The 22,647-nt window shown below is 37.3% G+C and overlaps 1 protein-coding gene across 5 annotated transcripts in view; it reads right to left on the bottom strand.

Moving 5' to 3' along the window:
• The window catches only part of Anxa1 (annexin A1), a 73,369-nt gene that overhangs the window by 14,505 nt on the left and 36,217 nt on the right, over positions 1-22,647 (bottom strand). For 2 of the 5 annotated variants that reach the window (XM_028770122.1, XM_028770124.1), the window contains exons 2-3: positions 4,100-4,162; positions 3,085-3,143 (exon numbers count right to left, since the gene is read on the bottom strand). The gene's annotated coding sequence lies outside the window, so the exon portion shown is untranslated. Of the gene's footprint in view, positions 1-3,084; positions 3,253-4,099; positions 4,163-4,896; positions 4,925-22,647 lie in introns of those variants that run through there. The other 3 variants (XM_028770123.1, XM_028770119.1, XM_028770120.1) reach the window with 3 other exon arrangements.

The raw sequence follows: 22,647 nt of genomic DNA, 5'->3' as shown, positions 1-22,647 counted from the left end.
ACTATTTCACAGTCTTTTGTTACATGACAATTTTGTGTGTGTGTGAATAGGCACTGCCTATTAATTTCTCCTTATATGTGGATTAAATGGGAAACATCTAAGAATCAGCCTTTTTGTGGGTATATATGTATATAGTCATCTTCATGCATCTTTCTGAGTGTCATGGAATGTGTCTTCCAAAATCTGTGTGGAAAGTTCTGGTTTACCAAATCTTCCTGGTTTCAACATTATTTCTGTGTTAATTGCAAAGCATAAAATGAAGAAAATCTTGTTGAGTAACTTACTTATTAGCACAAGATAGTGTCCCCAGAGATGACAACTATGTGACTTATGTCCTGGTTACATGCTAGGACTATCAGTTTCACAATGATAGTAGCAGTAATAATTAGCTATTCTTTTTTTTTTTGACAAAATAACTTTGTTACTGCCCTCATTATTTTCACATGTAGTGTCCTTTTCAGACATACATCCTGCAGTAGTGTCAGTAGTCATAGTATAAATATATGCTTTCTGACTGCAAAGTAATACATGTGTCTTTAAATTAGTGAACAAAGAGATGAGAACAAAATCAGTACTATTTTTAATCCACTTGGGATTCAGATTCATTAATCGAGAAACCATCGGAGACTCAATAAATAAATAGCCTCACTGCAGCCTGAGGCTATTTATTTTCATGCATTTTTGCCTTATGCACAGTTCTTTCTTGAATACCTGTTTTGTAAGCCCTTGCCACAACTACCCACACAGAGAAGATAATTAGACTCTTCAATGGCCACATGAGAAGATAATTAGAATATACAATGACATCACTTTAAAAAGCCATTTAGCCAAAGGTAGCTCCTGGATATTTTGCCTCAAGCTTCTGAACAGGGAGTTTCTGTTGCCTGGAATGCTCTGACCTCATCTACACCACTGTCCTTTGCCTGACTCATTGCTGTTTGATGAAGATTAAGCTAAGGCTTCATCACATCTCTGTGATGCCTTCACTGGTACTTAGCTCTGCACTGGGGGACCTTTAAAGCATCTTGTCTCTACCCATCCAATCCCTCACGCCATTATGCATTAAATCTTCATGCTGGCATCTAATCCTCCAGCAGTCTTCCCCTAAGCCACAGACCATTTGCTTGGCATCTTCAATACCTCATGAAGTACCTAGAATTCTGTATATTCATAAGCATTATGAATCATTACTAAATAAATAAAACTTATTAAATAAACAAACACTACATAGGTAAACAGCTACACAAATTTAACTAACAAATTTGACCCATTATGATAGTATTTTAAATAGAAGAATCATGGTGCTGTAGGCCTCTTATTTATTTATTTATTTATTTACTTATCTATTTATTTATTTTTGGGTTTCTTTAACTGAAAATTTGGACATCACAAAAAAATATCATGAAAGAAGTCCATATCATGAAGAAGTCCAGATAGTTTTAATTTGTAAAATGAGAATGTTAAAATAAACAGTCTTCAAGCTCACTGTAGCTCCAAATCACTTAGTTTACATTTCACATTGAGTCCAAAGAGGAATTACCCTGAAGGAGAAAGCTGTTAGATAGATTGGATGCTTGATCGTTCTGATAAATGTGTGACAGTTTCAAGGAAAAAGCCATATTCAACTTTGAGAATTGTTCATGGTTCATCACTAAAGATCAGTAGATATTTTTTTTTCTGACTTTAAATATGTAACAAATTAATAGGACTAGTGGGAACCAAGTGAGTCTGTCGTGCTGATCTGGTGTTCAGATATCAACGTTGCAGAAGTTTTTGATTGAGAAAAGTATTTAACAAGCATCTGACTTTAGCTAGTTCCTTAAAAGTGTGTTGCTATACTCTCAAGAGCAGCGGTCTCATATCAGATATCTAGAAGGTGTAGGTGTGTTTCTGGACTCTGGTAACCACATAACTTCTGAAATGTGGAAGAAGCCATTTCAGAATCAGGAAACCAGCATTTTACCACATGTGAATCATCAGAAACAGGACTGAGCTGCAGTGAGCAAAGCACAGTCCCTGCTCAGAATTAGGGGCATTGATTTCTCAGAATTCATGAGACTGAGACATCCACAGCAAGAAGAAGCACATTTTTAGTTGACACCCATAAAATTAGAAGATAAGACATTTCATTAACATTTTTAAGTGAGCTAAGAGAAAAGTCTTTGAAGGCACATTTGTAATAAGCCAAGTGTGTAGTTAAGAAGCATGTTCTCTCACTTTTGCAATTTGATCCAAAGTTGTATAGCTTTAGATTTTTTATTTGTTCTCCTAGGAAGTTTATCTCCTAATCTTATGTGATCCAAAGATGTCACAGGCAGAGGAGTTTCTGTAGGGCCCCTGAGGCATTCCGTGGGATGATTTATTTGACCTCACCCTGGAAAAATCTGCTTTCCCCTTAGGTTTTCAAATGAGTACCAGAAAAGCCTGTCTATGACACAGAGATTATAGGGAAGGAATGTGGCCACTCCCTGTTTAAACGAGGGAAGTAATAAGCGGACCATCTTAAACTATGAGTAAACATAACATTGATTCAAAACGGTAATTAAAAAGGGCATGGAGACCACTCTAAGGCTTGGATTCATTTGGTTTTATTAAAGAAAAATATTTTCAGCTATGAAAGCCTTCTATTTTGGAACAGTTCTTGAGAATTTTCCACTTCTGGTTTCACTGGGACCCCGCCTGCCTCCCACTCCAGCACTGGGCTCACACAAAACTCACAGCTCTTTGGAAAGTATCACCAGAGAGGAGGAAAGAAAATTCTCACTCTAAGTTCACCAGGGCACACCTTCTCTTTGCTCGTTTAGTAACTCATCAGCAAGACAGCAAACTTGCCATAGTTTCAGAAATAGTTAAGAAAGACAAGACCTTATGATTTGTAATGTCTAAAAGATAAACACATAGTATAGTTTTGCAGCAAGATTTACTTAGACATAGTAAATGCAACAAGCCATAAATCCTGAAGTTGAACACAGCAGTCAACAACACTTCCTTATGAAGCCCCAGGCGAACCAAGCAAGAAGTTCTTACCCGATTTTGCAGTTTCTACAGCAAGCAGAACTCTGTAAAACAAAAGCTAAGCCTTACCTTTGTATTCACTTGTCTTCCCGGGAACTGAAGAGAGGCTCTGCTCAGATGGTTTCACACTGGAAGTGGAGAGTTGGACTGCTGATTTTATAGGATACGAACTGAAGCCACACCTAGCAACCAGAAGTTAGTAACTGGCTGTCTTTTGTTTGAAAAACTGGCTCAGCCCTGGTCAAAACCAAGAAGAAGCAAGTCTTGCAAAACTACTCCCGGAACCAAGTCAGTTACAGAAAGAAAAAGGAATCATGGATTTCCTCCTTCTCTTCCTTCTGAAGTTTTATTTCTCCCAGGAATGGTAGAGTACAATCGAGTTTCAGCTATGTTGAGATCCCTGCCCTATCTTAAGGAACTTACTGGAACTGCATTAAAAATAGGCACATTAATCACAAAAATAGAATAAAAGTAGGCACGTTAACCACAGAAATTAAAATAAAAAGCACATTAACCACAAAACTAAAAAAAAAAAAAAAAAAAGGAAAGTGGGAGGAGACAGAGGGCTTGACTTCAGCCATAACATTTATTACTATGTGACTTGGAGGGCTTAATTTATTTCTCTGCATCTGTTACCATTGTTTGTATGTCAAACTTATATCATTAAAGCTCTACTTAGTCTCAAGAAAGTATAGACAATTGAAATAGAACTTATTTGTAGGTTTTTAAATGAGGCTGTAATGAATACTTTTCTTAGGATTCACCAGCAATGCTCCTGCCTTCCAAACAAGCCTTTGGAACCAGTATAACTAAGAAACAGGAAAGATCTGAAGCTCCAGATTGCTTAAGCATTTTCAATAAGCAATGCTAAAATTGTAACTATAATAATGACATTTAATGAAAACATTGGTATTAAAGAAGAGCCTATTTTCTTAATTTTTTAATAGACTCAAACCACATAAATGAAGTAAAAATAGAGGCCTGGTGTTGTGAGTTGAGTAATAAGCAAGACCTGAAACTGTGAACTGTACAGATTAATGGATTAGCAACTACCACACAACAGGTGTCATAGGAAATGTCTCACCTGCTGTAAAGAAGGAATTTTTTCCAGGAACCTCAATGTGATTCACTTCATTCTTAATAAGATCTAAAAAAGAGAAAAGAAAAAACGGAAAAGAAAAGAGTATCTGCTGTTTCCTCTGAACTTTGCACACTAAGATTTTGCTTGCACTGTACTTTAAAAAATAATTTATTAACTTTTATTTTATGTGCATTGATATTTTGTCTACATGCATGTCTGTGTGAAAGTGTCAGATCTCCTGAAATGGAGTTACAGATAGTTGTGAGCTGCCACGTGGATGTTAGGGATAGAAGCTGAGTCCATCTGGAAGAGCAGCCAGTGCTCTTACCTGCTGAGCCATTTCTCCAGCCCTCATTGTGCTTTTATACTTTGTCCTTTTGTTCCCTCTTTTCTTCACATAGCTTTCAAGTAATTATATATTTCATGTTTATAAAAATCAACGAATGATTGGATAGTAGCTTTTCAGTACACTGCTTTTCATGTGAGCATAATAACCTGAGTTTAATCTTCAGAAGCTAAATTTATAAACCTGTCATAAAGGCATGTGTCACCTGTTAGTAGAGACAGAGAGAGATGGATCCCTGAGGCTTATTGATCACTGGTTCTGTCTAATTGGTGAATTCCAAGCCAAGCAAAAGATTCTGTCTCAAAAAACAAGGTAGATAACACCTGAGCCTAAGCCTCACCTCTCATACGTATGTACATACAACACACATACACCCCACACAGAAACTCACACACAAATGTACACATGTACACACGAACATCAATCAATCCGTATACCAAATGATAGCTCATACCTGTATCTTAGAAGTGGGAGGGCTGAAACAGCAGTATTCTCATGACTTCAAAGTCAGCCTGGGTTACACAGTGGCTAATAGTCTAGCTTGAACTAGTGTGAGGATCTTCCAAAATAATAAAAATAAAATAAAGAAGACATAAGATGAAACAGAAGAAAAAATAAGAAAGTCAATGGAGATACTATCTTAAGATTGGCAATATTTGTGACACATACTGAATACTGAATGCCAATTTCAAGGAATCCAATGTGACTTTAAGTACTGTGGGCATTTAGTGTAAATACTTTAAAAAAACCAAATTGATATTTTTGATACATGCTGCATATATACGTCAAAAATAAAAATCAACTAATTGACTAGTAATTAATATGACTGACATAATAGAAAATTGATCCTGACAGATGCAAAGTAGCTTCTCAGCATCATATTTATGTTGTCAACTGAGAAGGGGAATGATAATTATTTACCTATACAAACTCAAAGTAATTTCCATTTTTATCTATTTTTATTTATATTAACTTTGGTAACAGGAATGTTGGGGCATTCATACACATTAAGAACCTTATAAAATTAAAACAACCATGTATTTAAAACAGAATCAACAATGTAGAAGAGACACATAGTCTTCTTTTGTTTAGCTTTTGTTCTCTAGGGCATAAAGCAAGTTCAAATGCTTTATATATTTGAGATTGGGACGTAGTAGGAAACTCGTAATAGCAAAGTTGAACCCAGTACGTATTATGGTAGAATTAAGGGGAAAAGCTTGTTTAAAATAATACTTCTCAAAATAGTTTCCAGCTATAATGTGAAGGCAGGAAACTCTCTAATTAAAAAAAAAAAAAAAAGAGGAAAAGATTAGTCATGTGGAATGGGATGTCCTGAGAACTGGAGCTTTTGCCAGAACACTATCATTACCTCGTACTGTCAAGCAGATTTATGAAAATAACGACCATACAACGGATGTTTCCATCGACCCCTAAGGGACAACCATGGGTTAAACAGTCCATGTGAGTGACCCACAACTGGAGCTCCAAAGCTATGACTCACCAGCTTTGCTGCTTCTTGAAGGCAATGAGTCATCAGCCTCACCTACTCACAAACAGCTAGAAGCAGAACACAGGAGGAAAGGGCAATGGAAGACTTAAGAGCAGCCCACATGAAATACTTTATCACAGCAGATTCATTTCATTTCCTCTAAGGTAAAATCTGGCAAGGAAACAAAGTTGTGGGGGGAAAAATTGGCTTTAGAGCACGGCTTCCTGACTATCGTTGAGCTCTCCTTGAGCCTTATGGCTCCTTTGGAAGATGGGATGCATATAGAACCACAAAGAACATAACATAGCTCCCCAGATCCCCACAGCCTCCTCTCACCCACTGTATGTAGCCGATGAAAATCACTGTTTCAGTTTCTAACATTCCAAGATAAAGTAGCTTTGAGAACTCACATTCCAAACGTTTTTCACCTTGCCTTCTAAATATGTCAAATAGAAAGTAAATAGTTCCCCATCTTATTCTAGTGCTATTCCTTCTCACCCCTCACAGAATTAATTTGTGAAGCTATTATTAATATTGTAATAGTTCAGTTTTATTAACATCATATAACAGGAAAAAATATTTTTTAACCTAATAGAGAGGTTTTACAGCTAAAACCAAAGCAGCAAGACTGGTGAGTTTTGGTATTTTTAACTCAATTTTATTTTATTTTTTTTTTCTGGAACCTAGCATTTGTTGTGACATAAAGCAAGATAATAATAGTAATACTAGTAACAAGCATAAGTTCATTTCTATTGAAATTATTACAGTCCTTAGATTATAATATTTAATGTAATTTTTAATTTCTTTGGTATTTGAAAGGAGTGTTATATTTCTTTTATCCTAATAACATATATCCAATTACCATCAAATAAAAATAACTAACACATTTGTACTAAAATCTTTTCTCTCAATCTCTATAAATTTTATATTCCAGATAAAAAATAAAAGTATACAGAGAATATAACAACTTTGACAGTTTACTGTCTTCTATGGGGAAGCTTAGATGTCAGTAAGGGCAATGGTGCTTTGGTTATTAGCACTTACAACCAGGACCAGGGTAGAATCTGTAATGTATGGGTGTCCTTTTACTCATGAATGTGTTATCATATTTCCCCCATGTATAATTTGAATTTGTCACATGCAATGCTAGGATAAATTTCATTCTGATAAATTCCCAAGAAATTTGGGTGTGGAAAAGTAAGATGCGTATTAAGGCCAAGAGGTCAAATTCAGCTTTTTGATTCTCCAAGAGCAAAAGTGTTATTCAAATGCAAAATTGTGAAATTCCACCTTTCTTACTGGTAGCTTAAGTTCCATAGATTCTGTATATAAATTCTTCAGAAACATTTAAAGTCTATTCCTTTAAAGTTTTTCTCCATAATGTTCCAATCTACTTGTGGCAGAATCTTTGATTAAAAATGAACAAACACATGAACTCAAAGCAGACAGTATTTGTTTGATCAACAGATTTCTAATTAAAAGCATTCCAGCTAGCATATATTAATGTTACAAAATGATGAGCATCATTAAGATATGATCTCATATGTGCACTTTAAGCTTTCTGCCCTCAGCCCTCTCTACCACCCAATTCTCACTCAAGCTATTTCACTTCCTTCCCCAAACAGTCTCTTTCTACTTTCAGGTCTACATGTATACATTTTAAGAAACAATCTGTATACAGATAAAATATACTCTACTCATACAGAGTACTACTCAAAATTAAAATGGATGTTAAGTTAGACATAGATCCCAGCTCTTGATCAACTGAGGTACGACTGTTGCTTTGAGTTTGAGGCTGGCCTGGGCTACAGAGCATGGTTGTATCAAACCAAGAAAAGACACAAATGAATCTATCTTACTTACATGGATGCACTTACATAATGCTATTGGAAGAATGCCAATATGAAAGAAATACAAGTATAGGATGCAGAATTTCAACAGTATGGTTTCTGCAGAAAGTAAAGGGTAAAAGGAATATTGAGGTGTGAGGGGCCAGGTTCCTACTGGGGAAGTAAAACTGTTGTGTGTGAGACTGTGATGATGTATACACATCAGACATTCAGCAAAACACAGAACATGAAAAGTGTGTCCTAACAAAAGTGGAGCTGACAGCCCATGATATTATACTAACATTGGTTCACAAATGCAGCAAATGCACCTCAAAAGTGCAGGATATCTCTATAAGAGAAGAGACCAGGGACAGGACAATGAATGGAGCAAATTCTTTGTACTTTCTCCTCAAGTTTTCTAGAAAGGTCTACTAAAGAAAATATATTAAGCTGGCTGTTTTATTCTTAAGACATATGAGTGCTATATAATTACCAATGTAATAATTAGAAGTCGTTTTAAAGTCCACAGCTTTAAAAGCCATGCATTTCTTTTATAAGACACACTGTCAGCTCCACTAGTTCATGCTACAGAAAGAGTTGGATTTCCAAGGTTAAGAAATAGTGTGTATTAAAGGTTCCCTGAAGCTTGGCAACTGCAAGATCCTGCTTGGAAACTGCAGATAGACTCAAAGCAGTGTACCATATCATCTGAAGAATAGCAAGGAGACCATAACTCAAGCAGTGCACCATATCTTCTGAAGAATAGCAGGTTGCAGTCCTCCTCGCCCCCACGAATAACTAGGGCCTGCCAGTCGGGTCAAGTGGCACCCAGACGTGGGGCTCGAGGCACGGACCCCTCTGGACGGACCCTCATTGAGAGGATGTGCGCAGGACATCAAGATTAAGCGAGACAGAGATCAAAACCCGCGACCTGTCATCCACGGAACCAGGTTGATGCTGCCATCAAGAGGACGGTTGAAGTTCATTACCATCAGCCGAAAATTGAAGAGGATCCAGAAGTGACTCTGCCGGAGACTGACACAGCTGCCAGCTCCCCTGCCTCCCCCCTACGGTCGACCGCTAGACTTCCACGCCCTCCAGAAGGGTTCCTGGTATGCCTGGCTTTGCCCCCGTTTCTCTCAATAGAGAGCTTGGCCTCTTGATCACCACAACAAAAATTGGCTTTTTCCTAAACCAAGGCCGCCCTTGATATGGCCGCTAACATTGGGGAGCCTTCCTTTATGACAATATTACACCCCAAACTGACAAATGGTTGGTAAATTGAACATTTACAAGGGACTAGGATGGCTGTGAGTTAGCCCAATGACGGGATTATTGTAGGTCCACTTCCCAGGGGCCCACCCAATGCAGCCGAAAAGGAGTGCATGGTGCTGGGAGTGGGTGCAGCCTACATGGCCTAAGACAGGGCCCTCACCCTCCTTTCACCCACATCGGAGTCCCTTGACGTTGCCCATCGTCGACAGCCTAAAACCTTCGACCATCGATGTGACTCGTCTCACATCAGTGTTTTGGGGTTGTGAACTTGTCTAAGACCCCCCATAATTAGACATCCAAATTCAAAATTCACATAGTTGGGATTGATCATAAGATGCCTTCTCTAACTAAACAGAGAAGGGGGAGATGCCAGAAGCCAGGACCATCGCCCTTACCCTCACCCCCTACCTTTCCCCACCTGCACAATGTCCTCTGAAGCTTGGCAACTGCAAGATCCTGCTTAGCAACTGCAGATAGACTCAAAGCAGTGTACCATATCATCTTAAGAATAGCAGGGAGACCATAACTCAAGCAGTGTACCATATCTTCTGAAGAACAGCAGGTAGATCATAATTCAAGGCAGTGTACCGTATAGACCATGACATGTTTCAAGGCACAGGCCAAGAAGATTTTGTACTTTTCCACCATCTGGCCCCTCTTACCCCCTCCCCTTGTGAAACATGCTATAAAAAAAGCATTTCATGTTCAAAAATAAATAAATTATTAAAAAAAAAAAAAAGTTTCACTCCCACAAAAAAAAAAAAAGAAATAGTGTGTATTAAAAAGATAAGTAATTTTAAATATTTTCATCCAAAATGATATTTATAATAAACTGGACCCCAAATTAATCCATTCTAAAATATAAATCTAGATGGATTTAAAACGGAAATGAAGATATGTAATATGAACATTATATGTTATCAGAAAGCACAATTTTGGGGTGGGAAAAATAGAAAAGATGGAAACATCTTGTAGAAATATGCAAATAAACAAAATTAGTAAATTATCTCTAAAATGCCAACTATCTTTCATGCACTAACAAAGGAGTAATAAAGACAACATCCCAAGATCTCTTAGGAATTGATACTGACTGAAATAAATCAAAGAAAAAACATGAACAAAACATAAATATTCAGACATGCAAATTCAAATGTTGAAGTAAACAAACTTATAACAATTTACACTAGTGAAGGAAATAGTGTTCAAAAATATGATCATAGACTTGGGGCTGAAGAGCTGGCTCCTCTGTTAATGGCCTTGGCTCAACTTGTAGAGGATCCAGGTTTGGTTCTCAGAACCCATGTCAGGAGTATGCTCTTCACATTACAGGAGACTAGAATCTTCTGACATCCACTGGCACTTGAAAGTACATGCATATACTTGGGAACATGAACATACAGATAAAAATAAATACACTTTTTTTTTTTTAGAAAGAAGTGCGGTGAAGAGAATTAACAAGAACTCGAGATGGGTGATAATCCAAGTCTTTCTGTACAATTTTTATAGTGAAACTTAGTTAAGGTTCTCTTAAAACTGGAGATGTAGCTGAAATAGCAAACTGACTAAAGCCATGGATGTATTTATTCTATAACGCCGAAGAAAAATGTTCTATACATCATCTGTGTTTGTTTTGTTTTGGCAACTTCTATAAAATAAAACCAATAGAAGACGGTAGTTGAGAGGCATGGGTGGTTAAAAGAAAACCGTACTGGGAAAGCAAGACAAGTGTCAGTAAGGCTCAAACAGTCTCCTGCGTGTGAACCAGTCTTCAGTACTGCCTTCTATAAAGCTCATTTGCTGATTAGAGTATCACTGACAGTAGAGAGCTTGGAATGTTGCAAATCCAGAGCCAAATTGTCATAGATCATTTTTCAAGTCCTCTTAATAGTCATTTCTTGCCCTTCTCTGTGCCTGACCTAACCACTTCGTGACCATTAGATAAGTCATTTGGAATGTACAGACAGAGCAGTAGTTTCTAACCAACCAAAGGCTAAGTAAGCAAAGACTGTGGCCTATATCAGAGGTCTCCCTGCTTTGCTTTAATCTACCTTCCTGAAGTTTGTACCTGAAGAAGTTGGTTTAGCCTAATGCTGTTTGAGTTATAATATTAATTTTGTTCCCCAAAACGGCTTACAGGAGTGTCTACATGTAAGACACTGAGGAACTCTGACCCCAGTTGGTTCTGATTGGTAAATAAAGATGCAAGCAGTCAATGACTGTGTAGGACAGACGGAAGCAGGACTTTTAGGATTCCTGGGCTGTGGAGAGAGAGGAGAAGAGGAAGCAAAATCTCCAGGAGAGGGGCGTAAAGACCAGTCATGTAAGAATTCGGGTAAGTGGCCCTAGTGGCCACTTCACCCATTGGGTCTAGGGTAGCAGAGACAAAATACAGATTTTAAGGGATGTTAATTCTGGAATACTGGAAGAGAGTGTTTGCTAGCTGAGAGGAAGTTTAGGAGTGCCCAATCATTAAGCTAGTTAAGGCATATCAAAATTAACTGGTGTGTGTGTCTGTCTGTCTGTCTGTCTGTCTGTCTGTCTGTCATCTGTGTGTCTGTCTTTCATTAGAGAATCCAGAGATCTCTTCAGCAGGTGCATGCTTGCAACCCAGAGCAGGTTAACTAACTTGCTGCTACATGTGCCAATAATGTATTTGGAAAATATTTTGATTTATAACTTCCTTTGCTTTATTACTATAAGAATTTCATCAAACTGCTTTCAAATTGGACCATGGAATTTGGGGTGACCTAAATTAGTATTCTCCAGGCCATGGTCACTCATAGTTGATTTCAGAATAAGATTTCTTTTACCCCTTAGAAATGAGACATCGATGTTTTGCATCAACAGAGGGAAACAATAGGGTCATATTTTAAAAGATTTCAAACAGGCTGTGAATTTAGCAATTGAGATGGTAGATCTAGAAGTAGAAGTTTGGAAAGAAGTAGAAGTTTGGTGAAGAAAGGGTTGCGAAGTGCAAAGGAGCTGACCATTTGGAGTTATGTGTTTTGTGTTATCATTTCCCTTCTGTGGCTCTCATAATGTATCCTAGCCAAAAGCAACTTAGGCAAGAAATGGTTAGTTTTTATGTTACAATTCCAGGTTACAGTCCATCATGGCAGGGAAGTTAATGTAGCAGCTTAAACTGCTGATCACAATCCATCCACAGTCAAAAAAAGTGAGAAATTCAAACACACTCTTCTCTTAGCCAGATTTTTCATTTCTTAAACTGAGAACAACCCCTTGACCAAGGAAAGAAGCGACTGGCAATGGGCTTAGTCTTCAGACATCAATTAACTATCAAGAAAATCTGCCGCAGACAAATACAAGGCAGTCTGATGTAGATAATTCTTCCTTAATACTCACTTCCCAAGAGATTCCAAGTTCTGTCATCTTGACAGTTAAAACTAGCCAGCACTGAACACTGAAGTATTGGATGATGGGAAGAACCAGGGAAAAGAGAGCTACCCACTAGCCAAAGACCAGAGAAACCCTTTCCTTACAGCTATGAGAATAAACAAATCTTGTAGGTTATGGGTTGGGCGGAGTTGTAGATAAATGTACCTATAATACTTTGGAAGGTAACGATAGATTAGAATGTTTCCTCTATGAAGAACGTACCTTGCCACATTTGCAGAATGGGAGTTACAGATTCCCCAACATATTAATATGCATCTCCAGAAATGTGCAGGCCTAGGCCTAGGTCTGTTTTCTGCTGAAGAAAAATTTTTACATATATTTAGAAGAAAGAGATTATTCATTGCTTTTGTAAAGAACAAATTGAAAAAGTAACCCTTTGATCTCCATCTTTTGGTATCATAAAAATGCTTATTGTTGAATATGTTTCCTAGAATCTGGCTATCTGAGATTTGTCAAGCTTCTTAAAGCAACTCATTTTATATTTTTGTTGAAAGACAAGCATACTATAGTTCAATGAAAACAGAGTAAGCTGAGTTTTACATAACACACTATCTTCTTTTTTAAAAACACAACAAACGAGGACAGGAAACAGACTGATTTTAAAAATTAGATAACTCAGAAGATCTCAGAGTGTCATCACAGTATGCCAGAAGAATTGGAGATAACTTGAGTGTAACTAAGTAGCCTAGAGAGAAAGTGCATTCTCTTAACTTCTTAGGTGTTTATGTTTTATATATATATATCCATACAAATATGAAAGGGCTTGAGGCTGCCAGAAATGAGTATCAAAATACAACATAGGAAACGGGGAGGGCTTGCGTTCTCTTCATAAATATGATCATCGTTAAGCTTGAAGCCAAACATGCAAATTCTAACATTTTCCCTAAATCTGATACACAAACAGGAATCTTTTTGGAGAGCTTAAAATAAGCAAAATGTGAAAACAGGAACAATTCTAAATTCCACCTGTGATTCCAGGGTCAGAACAGCAGTGGAAAATTCAAATTGAGCTTGTGAGTTTACAGGAGGCCATCTTGAGAATTAAAGAGTCTTAGGCTCCCAGAGAGCCCTTCTCCCCATCCAAAGCTCTACCTGTCTCCTGTTCAGGTTTTGCATTTTTAACAGGTGGTGGCAGGTGCTTGCAATATGCACGCTGAAGCTTAATTTCCATCTGGGTGAACAAGAAGTCAGCTGCCTGGGGCAAGGGCTTATTTGCTGTGGACACAAGAAGGTTTGCTTAGAGAATGCCCAGAGTAAAGAGAACAAAGGCTTAACTGGGTAAAGAGGGAACACAGAAAATTCCCTGGGATTAGAAACGATGGGCTGGGCAAATATTCTTTACAGCATTTGATATTTGCAGTATGGAAATGAAATTCAGATCAGAAAAACTGCTTCATGTACTTCTTAAATCTCAAGGTCTCTTGAACTTTCTTGAAACTGAAACATCTAAGTTACATTTATATGCAGTTTGAGTGTACCAAGCTTGATGTAATATAAGATATATTCTTTAAATAAAACTCTATAGACTGAGTTTTGTGAAAAAGGAGTACTTTGTTGCAAAGAGTTATTATATAGTAAAGGACAATTATATAAATAAAGCTTTCTGAGGAAAACCAGTGAGGAATCTATTTTGTGGACAATCTTGCTATACAGAGCTACAAAACTTGGATGTCTGATTGCAGTTTCATGAGTCACAACTTTAAAATTTGCCCAGAGGTAGGGGAGGGAAACTTGTGGGAGATTTGCATAGTTTTGTCTGAACCCAACAGAAAGAGAAATAGCACCACCAATAAAAAACAAAACTGCACATACATGAACTGAAATATGATGTCTTAAACACACACACACACACACACTTTTTAAATTTCTTGTTTCTCCTTAAGGAAGAGTAGATAAAGGCACATTTTCCCCAAGGAAGAATGGGACAACACTCCAAATTGTTTAAATACTTGAAGAAGCTGCCATGCTTAATAAATGACAGCAATCATTCCAGCGATTGAAACACAGCATTCTTTATGTCAGCATGTTGTACAAAGGCTAAGAAGAGACTTTAGAGTGATTACTAGGCCAGGGCTCTGTCTGACTTGATTCTTTCCCTGCTAAGCCCCTTTTCCTATTTTAATAAGTCTTAGTTAAAAAGCCAGTCCTCTACAGTCAACTTGCCAATCTATAGGAAAATGTTCTTGAAAAGAAGACAGTTCATTGGATCTTGGACACATAATCATTAGCTAGAATTTCAGTCTATTTCTTACTGTCTTTCTTCCCCACCTAATCTGTTTAGAACTCATTCCTATTCATACCTACATTTTTAGTTTTCAAAGAAAAATTTTCAATGTAAAACTAATGACTTTTGTAAGCATCCAAATCCAATTCCCTGTCTTTTGTGGTCATGGGACAAAGGTCCTGGCTTGTCCAGAAAATGGCTATGGAAAGAAAACCATTGAAAGAGCTATTGTCTTGGGCTGTATTAGCACACAATCTTAATCCCAGCTCTTGGAGGTAGAGGCAGTAGGATCTCTGGCACTCTGAAGCCATCCTAGTCCACATGGTGAGTTCTAGGATACCCAGGGCTACATAATGAGACCCTGTCTCAAAATATGAAAATGAAGACATTGTCAATATCATGGACAAAAATAAAAGTCAAGTTGAGGACTCATATCTTATCCTACAAGAACAGCAGACATAGAAGCATAGAGAAGATGTCTCAGGAGATAAGTCACATAAATCCAGCCATAGTGGTTTCAAAACCAGAGCTTTCACTGTGGACTGAGTTATAATAAATAACTAATGAGGAAGGTAGAGAAGTGATTTCAAGAAAAGAAAAGTCTTGCAACTTAGATAGCAGAGAGGTCGTAGCAACTTCCTGGGAGAAAATGAGAGTATCATTATAACTGGAGCATAACAGTTTTAGCAGATCAACCTCTATGTAATATGAAGAAACTATTGCATTACACAACCTGAGGGAAAATGTTCTAGAATATTACTTGGCATCTTTCATGACTCAAGGCTTAGATGCTCCTGGATTATTTTGAGACTAGAAATTAGAATGCTGTTGGAAATTTCATTATTTCTCTCTTACTCTGTATTTATCAGAACAGTTTTTGTCTTTACAATAGGAAATATGGCAGCCAGTATTCTTGTTCTTGCATTCCACAGTAACACATCTCCTGCTTGAAAAAATAAAGATAAAATTCCAAACAAGTTTTTGGTTGGTTTTGTGTATATAGTGGCCTGCACCTGAAACAATACATGTACCTAAATGTACTGTGGTTTGAGCTCACTAGAACCTGCTGCTCGGTTTGGCCCTAGAAAGGATAAAGTTTGTAATACAAAGAAATGCATTAACTAGTATAGCTACTTGGACAGTTGATGTGGGAGTAAGTCTCATTGAAAAAAACAATATGAAACCATCCCTAAAAATAAACAATAAATAGATGAATGCTTAGTAAATAGACAATGAATGCATTTCTCTCTTTCTCTTAGAATGAGTTCATTTGAAAGGAAGTCAGTAGTAATAAATAATAAGACAGGACTTTCTGGTTTACCCTCCACTAATGGGAATCTGATATTTCCTGAAAGGAAACCTTTCATGACTGTTGGAGCTGACACCGAGCAGTCCCATAATACAATCTAAACCCCATGATTAAGCAACAGATACGGAAACAATTTATCTGTACAGTCCACTGGAGTTTTGGTTTCTGCATTCTAACATTCTCCTTTTTTTTCCTCTTTGAAAATTAAACCCCTCATTGTTAGTGATCTGATGACAAGGATGAAGGACGACTTTCTAGTTTAATAACCTGCTGAAGACATGTTATTTAAACAACAACCAAATGTGGTAGAGAATGATCTCATTAAAAGTAAAAATAAATAACTCTTGGCATAATTAAAAGAAAAGGCTGACTGGAGATAGCAGAGCAGGTGAAGAACTAAGATATCAAAGACAAAGGCAACACTGTTAATATCTGCCTGGCTTGGACAGGTTGCTGAATAGATATTTGGGGTTAGTGCAAAGCTATTTGAAATCCAATGAGTGAAGAACAAGTACCATAGAAACTTGAATTCTCTCTCCTTATTTCTTCAATGCTCTGGCTCTATCTCCCATCAATCAACAATCTTTCTGTACCCATGATTCTGAAACTCTAACCGAAAGCTACATGGCATTGTGCCCGGATGGACAGGTGGCAAGGGAATAATGTATTAGTGTTTTCATTTGGTTGACTAGCTGCATTCTTTCTGGTTTGAGACAGAAACTCAGCAGATCTCACCCTCTGGTGTGTACTCATGAGTACTGAGATCCCTCAGGCAAGGACGAACTTCTCTAAAAAGGGCACATGAAGACTAAATAAGTCCAACTTGTTCCTATAAATGTCAGGCTGTGAACAACTCTCACACTGTCCATGGCCTGTTCTTTTCTAGAATAGATACATTTTACCCTATATAATAAGGTTTGATCATGTTCGTTATAAAACTGAATTGGCTCTCTGTTGCTGGAGAGCAAATGAGCATGCACAATCAAGTGCATATGTATATGTGTATCAATTAATATTCCCCCCACATTAAGGTTTTTAGACAGTAATGGCTCAGAGTTTTTGATATACTTCAGCAAATGAAGTTTATCGACATTTAACTGAAAGCAGCTTAAGCATGCTGAAGTAGTATGCACATCATTAAATCTCCATCTCAGGACACGGCTATTCCATATCCTTTTCTTGTTGGCTCTTGCATGAATGCTTTGTTGACACTCTGATCAGCAACACTGTATAATAACTAGAAGAAGGAGAAGGCAAGTATTGATTCAGAAAGGAAGCCTAATCATGACGTATATTCAAACAAAATAGAATATCAAAATTGTACTTGTTAGAATACAAATTATTTACTAATAATTCATTATATGTATAAGAGAACTCAAACAAGGTATATTTAAGATTATTTTTGTTTGTGAATAAAATGTGTGCATTTATAATGTATGCTTACTTGGTGGTGTAGATAAAATTTCTTTTTTGTTTGTTTGTTTGTTTTTTATAATTTATTTTTTCTCAAATTGTAATGCATTCACACAGGGGTTATAAACACAGAAAGGCAGGATGTGGGGAACGGAATTTCACTGGAGTGTGAATGTTCAGGGGGAATACAGATATCTTAAGAACCGGGTATCGACTGGGTGAAGGTTCAGGGGACAAGTCACTATGACTCTGCCTATGACTCAATTGACCTTATCCAAGTTGGTATTGTCTGCCAAGGCTACCTATTTACAAGGTCTATGGCTACTCCGGCTTGTAGATTTCCACAAAAGCTGCCTGTTTACATTAGCTTATAGCCATCTGTTTCAATGTTTTTCCACTGAGACCCAAGACTTGGTGTTAGTATACATGTATGACAGGCCTATTGCTGTTTTAAGCCTATGGTTGATTTTAGGCCTTCAGTGTGTAAGCAGGGCCTGCCCCTGACATCTCCTCCCTTCTCTAAGGATAGAAGGGCTGTGGCAATTCTAATCTTGCGAAGGTGGGGATAGAGGCCTGACCTCCAGTAATTGAAGGGGACCTTGTAATGGCTCCAGTCCCCCTGTCGTTGTCCAGTGAGGCATGAGGGCCATACCCATCCTGATGTCTTTTTCCTGGAGAGGGGATACTTTTGACGTCAACCCCAATGCAGTCAGGCTTGTCCCTCAGGGAACCCAGATAGATATTTTTATCTTTTATTTATATTCCCTTGCAGTGCTTAGCCTCGAAGCCTAAGCAAGAATTCAGATCGCCAGTCAGAGGGGGTTCTGGGTGGCCCCTCTCTGCTTGGTCTAGGGGCAGAAGTCCCCCCTTTTAGGTTGGGTGGAGATGGGTTTTGGAAATACCCTGTATAAAGTACCAACCTCATCTTGAGTCTCGTGGTCCTCCATAGCTAACTTATGATAATGTATCTGAGTAGGTTTTGCTACCAAATTATTTATCTGTTGTATCACAGAGTTAGTCCTCCTATTTGAGGCCCAGGGACCAGCAGAAATAAGCAAAAAGAAATCTTTTTGCCAAGAATTCTGTCACTATAGCAGTGTAGGCTCTCCTCGATCACTTGGAAACGTATCTTCTAACCAAGTGACTCTTGAGCTGCTGTGTTTTAATGATACTAAGGACAGAGTCACAGCCAACAGCCTAGCATTTTCTCCTCAAACTCATTACTATAACATCTTTTAAACTGAAGCTAAAGAAATAAAATTCCCTCTGCAGTATCAGTCCAAAGTTGGGCACACAAAATATTTTACATATTCTTGCCAGTAAAGTCTCTAACAGGCATTTGTTTCATCCTCATAATTATACAACTAGGAATGGCAGGGCATAGAACAGAACTGCTGAGTGTATCTGAAAGTGAAGCTGAGGGCAGTTACTAGCAAACAAGAGTGTCGTTCATGTCTAGCATCCAGTTCTACTTTTGCAGTCAGCATTCTTTATCATGTTGCCAACCTGAACTGAGATGCTCAAAGGTACAACGTTATATTGAAAACAGCTGTGTACAAAACAAAAAACCTAGGCCCAGGCAAGAGGACTTTAGTGACTATGAACATACACTTGTCTACCTGGGAAATAGCTCATGGACACTCCTATGCCCACAAACCCATTCTTACAGTACATAAAACCACAGGCATGCACTTTGATCCCCTCTTTAGGAGGGTATGGGAAATCTTAGCAATGTTCTTTTAAGGCACTCAGCCTTCTTTACAGATCTGGGCAAACCAGCTTTTCTGGTTAGGCACTCACAGTGTGTTTGTGATTTTCAAACATTTCTTTTCTTTTGAAAACTTTTGTATCTCTCTGTGATTTTTCATGCCTGACAGCTGAAATAGAGCATTAGCAATGGTGACATAGCAACAGTGTGTTCTTTTCTGTGTTCTGACAATGAAAGCAACACAAGTGAAACGTGGGCCTGGAGCTCACCTACCTTTGTCTGTTAGGGAAAGCTTCTCTGTCAAGACTGTTCTTGACCTCTGTCATTTTAAAATATAACTTTTGTTATATTTCCAATTAATTTCCAAAGCTTTTTCATTCATTTTACCATACAGTTCTTAGGCAAAATATCATCATTTATTATTTCTTTGGTCGTATTCATTGAAGTCACCAATGCTGCATAAATGCTTTGATTCCAATTTCCTCAGAATTCTTCTGAAAATTAAGTTCACTGTATACCCAAATTGCTCTGTGTGTGTGTGTGTGTGTGTGTGTGTGTGTATGTGTGTGTGTTTTCAACTAGTTTATGAATCCCAGAAACAGTGATATTTAATCCTTGTTGTCAGGAACAAATGTAATATAAATGCCATTATCTCATCTTCAGAACAGACCAATCAGAAAAATACTGAAGCATGAATTAAGCTATCTAGAGAGAGATATTATGGTTGACCTAAATCTCATGTTTTAGAACATAGTCAAATGCAATGAACTCCTAAATAAACACCATGCCACTCTGTGCTTGAATTATATATTAAATAATTAATGACAATACTGATTAGAATAGTACTTTATTAATTTCTATAAATTTAGAATATCCTTTGGTATGTTTTGTTATATCAAGGATAACAGTAACATAGTAACTTAGTACTGAAGCAGTACTACAAATTCCACCTTAAGGCCTTACTAAAAATGAAATAAAATTAACTTTCAATGTTTCATAGATAATATTAGATTAAAAACAGATAATTCTAAAGCCAATTTTCATAGATTTTTGCTTTTGAAACTACAAGAGTTGTGTTTTAAAATGAGTAACCACAGTATTTCTCCTTAAGAAGTTAGTATGAGAAAGAAAAGAATAAAATCTACTCTGCACTCATCATTTTCAAATGAGGTGAAATTTAAAAATTATGTTGCAGATTCCTTCTTCTCCCTAGCTGTGGTCACTGGCTTCTATCTTAGCAAAGTTGCAGTCATTAATGCAGAAATGTTCCAGGAAATCTGTCTTGTGATACAATGTATGTACCCAGTACCACTGAGGTGACTGGTCTCTGAGTATATAGTGTGGGGCATGTGTGGAAATGTAGGGAGTTTCAGTCTGAAAGTACATTCTGTCAGGGTATATGGTTGTGTTGTAGCCAGCTACCTCAGGTGTCACAAACACCAAGGTCTGCTTCGATGAGAAAGAGGCGGAACACCTTCTGGGTACAGAAGGTGGGTCCTGTTACCATTGGCTCATCAGGGTGTGTCCATAGTCATCAACAGAGTCAGATCTACATCACACAAACTCAAACAGCAAAATAGTTGTGGCCACCCTCTTAAATATCTTAAGAAAAGAAACCTTGAGATGATGTGATATGTCCAAAATGAATCACAAATGCTCATCAGAGAAACTCATAGTTTGTTGGCACTGTACTGTTTTTATGAATTGTCCAAAGAGTTTTAAGCAAATAGGTTGCATTATCTACCCTTTTACTCTTTTACAGACAGGAATGGACTCATTTAGCTAGAAACTAACATTGCTCTAAGTCTAGTACAATAAACATTAAACCATGTGGAATTTTTAAGATTATACTCTAATTCAAAACATCAAATAAAAGCAAGAATAAATCAAAAAGAATACTCACCAAAATGTTACAATCTAGTTTTTCAGCATACACATACATACACGCTTATTTTACCGTTTTGCATTTTGAATAATGAAAATCAAGTTATCTGAAAATAAGATTGATATGGGGAGGGGTTCTTCATTTATTCAGCGGTGTCTCTGAACCTCATTCTGTGTTTTTAAAGTCATATGATCCAAGAGAGAAAAGGGGTAGACATATAATTTAATTCCCCTTTTAAGAGCTTGGCCCATCATGAAAATAGATTAGATTGCACCTTAATAAACAAGTGAATTATTTCTTATTCTATTTCTAAATTTTGCTATAAGCTACTATTCAGCACCTGGAAAATACGTAATATTTTGTTGACAGAAGATACAGTAATTCTTGGTATTTATGAAGGCTCAATTGATTCTAGGACCCCCAAAAGATATCACTACCAAAGCATGCTCAGGTCCTGTATATATGTTTGTTTGTTAAGCAGACATAGACCATCCCCCAACACACACATATGCACACACACACACACACACACACACACACACACATCTTCCTCTATATTAGTTACAATGTATCATATAATGTAAATGCTAAGTAAATAAGTGTTATGTGCTACATTTCTCAGGGAATAATCATAGAGAATTCTCTATGTGTTCAGAACAGATACAATTTTTAAGTATTTTTATTCACAGTTGATCAAACCTATGAATATTGAAGCTGGCCATAGAGAGCGTCAAACAATCTATGTTACAAGACAGGAACAAAACCAGACTGAAATAAAAACAAAACTATCATAAAAACATTACTTAAGACTGTAAGATCTGAAATGTCAAAGCTAAGATGGAGAAGGCAAGACAGTCAACATCTTAGCGTTCTGTAAGTGAGGTGTATTAACACCAGCAACTGGAAGATCTGTAGAGCCCCATGAGTGTTTCCTCTGAGTCTAAACTGTCAAGGCACTTCCTGTGTGGTTACCATAGAGATAATTATACAACAGGACTTTGAGTTTCAGAAGCTTCCTAAAGCAGAAGCACCATCTTCTATGTTTGCTCTCAGACCCTAGAATTTCAAAGCAGATGAAAAAAATTAAAACAGTACTGAACATTTAATAAGGGCTCCATCGTCAAGCCAGGAAGCATGCTTGAACGGGAAAGTGAAGTTAGCGACTCTGTTCCAACCTCTGAGTAACAGCAAATGTCGGAAGAAACAGGAAGTTGGGGCCAGTCAAAGTGGAGATAGCCTGATTTTAATCAACGAACTACAAATAAGTATTTCTTTGAAGTTATGATATTAATCTTCAAATAAACTTTTTGGTTTGGTTTGGAACACTCAAAAATTTAAAGCCATATTTCTGCTAAAAGCATATCCACTTTGATTATTCACATGCAAATTTCTATTCTTGAAAATTCCACGTGAGTAAAAAGTATAGAGGCACACGCAGGCATATGTGCATGCCTGCACACATGTACACACACACACACACACACTCTCCATCGATCTTTGCTCATGAAAACTACAGTATTTTTGCTTCTGCAATAAATTCTGTTATCTGGTACACAATCTCAACAGTTTTTCATGTCTAGCTGAGTTAAGACATGTTGATAATATCCTTATGAAACATATAATCACATGTCCCAGTTTAGTGGGGTAAGTCATGGA

This window comes from Grammomys surdaster, unplaced genomic scaffold (genome assembly GCF_004785775.1).
Source record: "Grammomys surdaster isolate TR1022 unplaced genomic scaffold, NIH_TR_1.0 198, whole genome shotgun sequence".
NCBI lineage: Eukaryota > Metazoa > Chordata > Mammalia > Rodentia > Muridae > Grammomys > Grammomys surdaster.
Note: the sequence above shows the minus strand (reverse complement) of the source record. Positions and strands in the feature narration are given on the sequence as shown.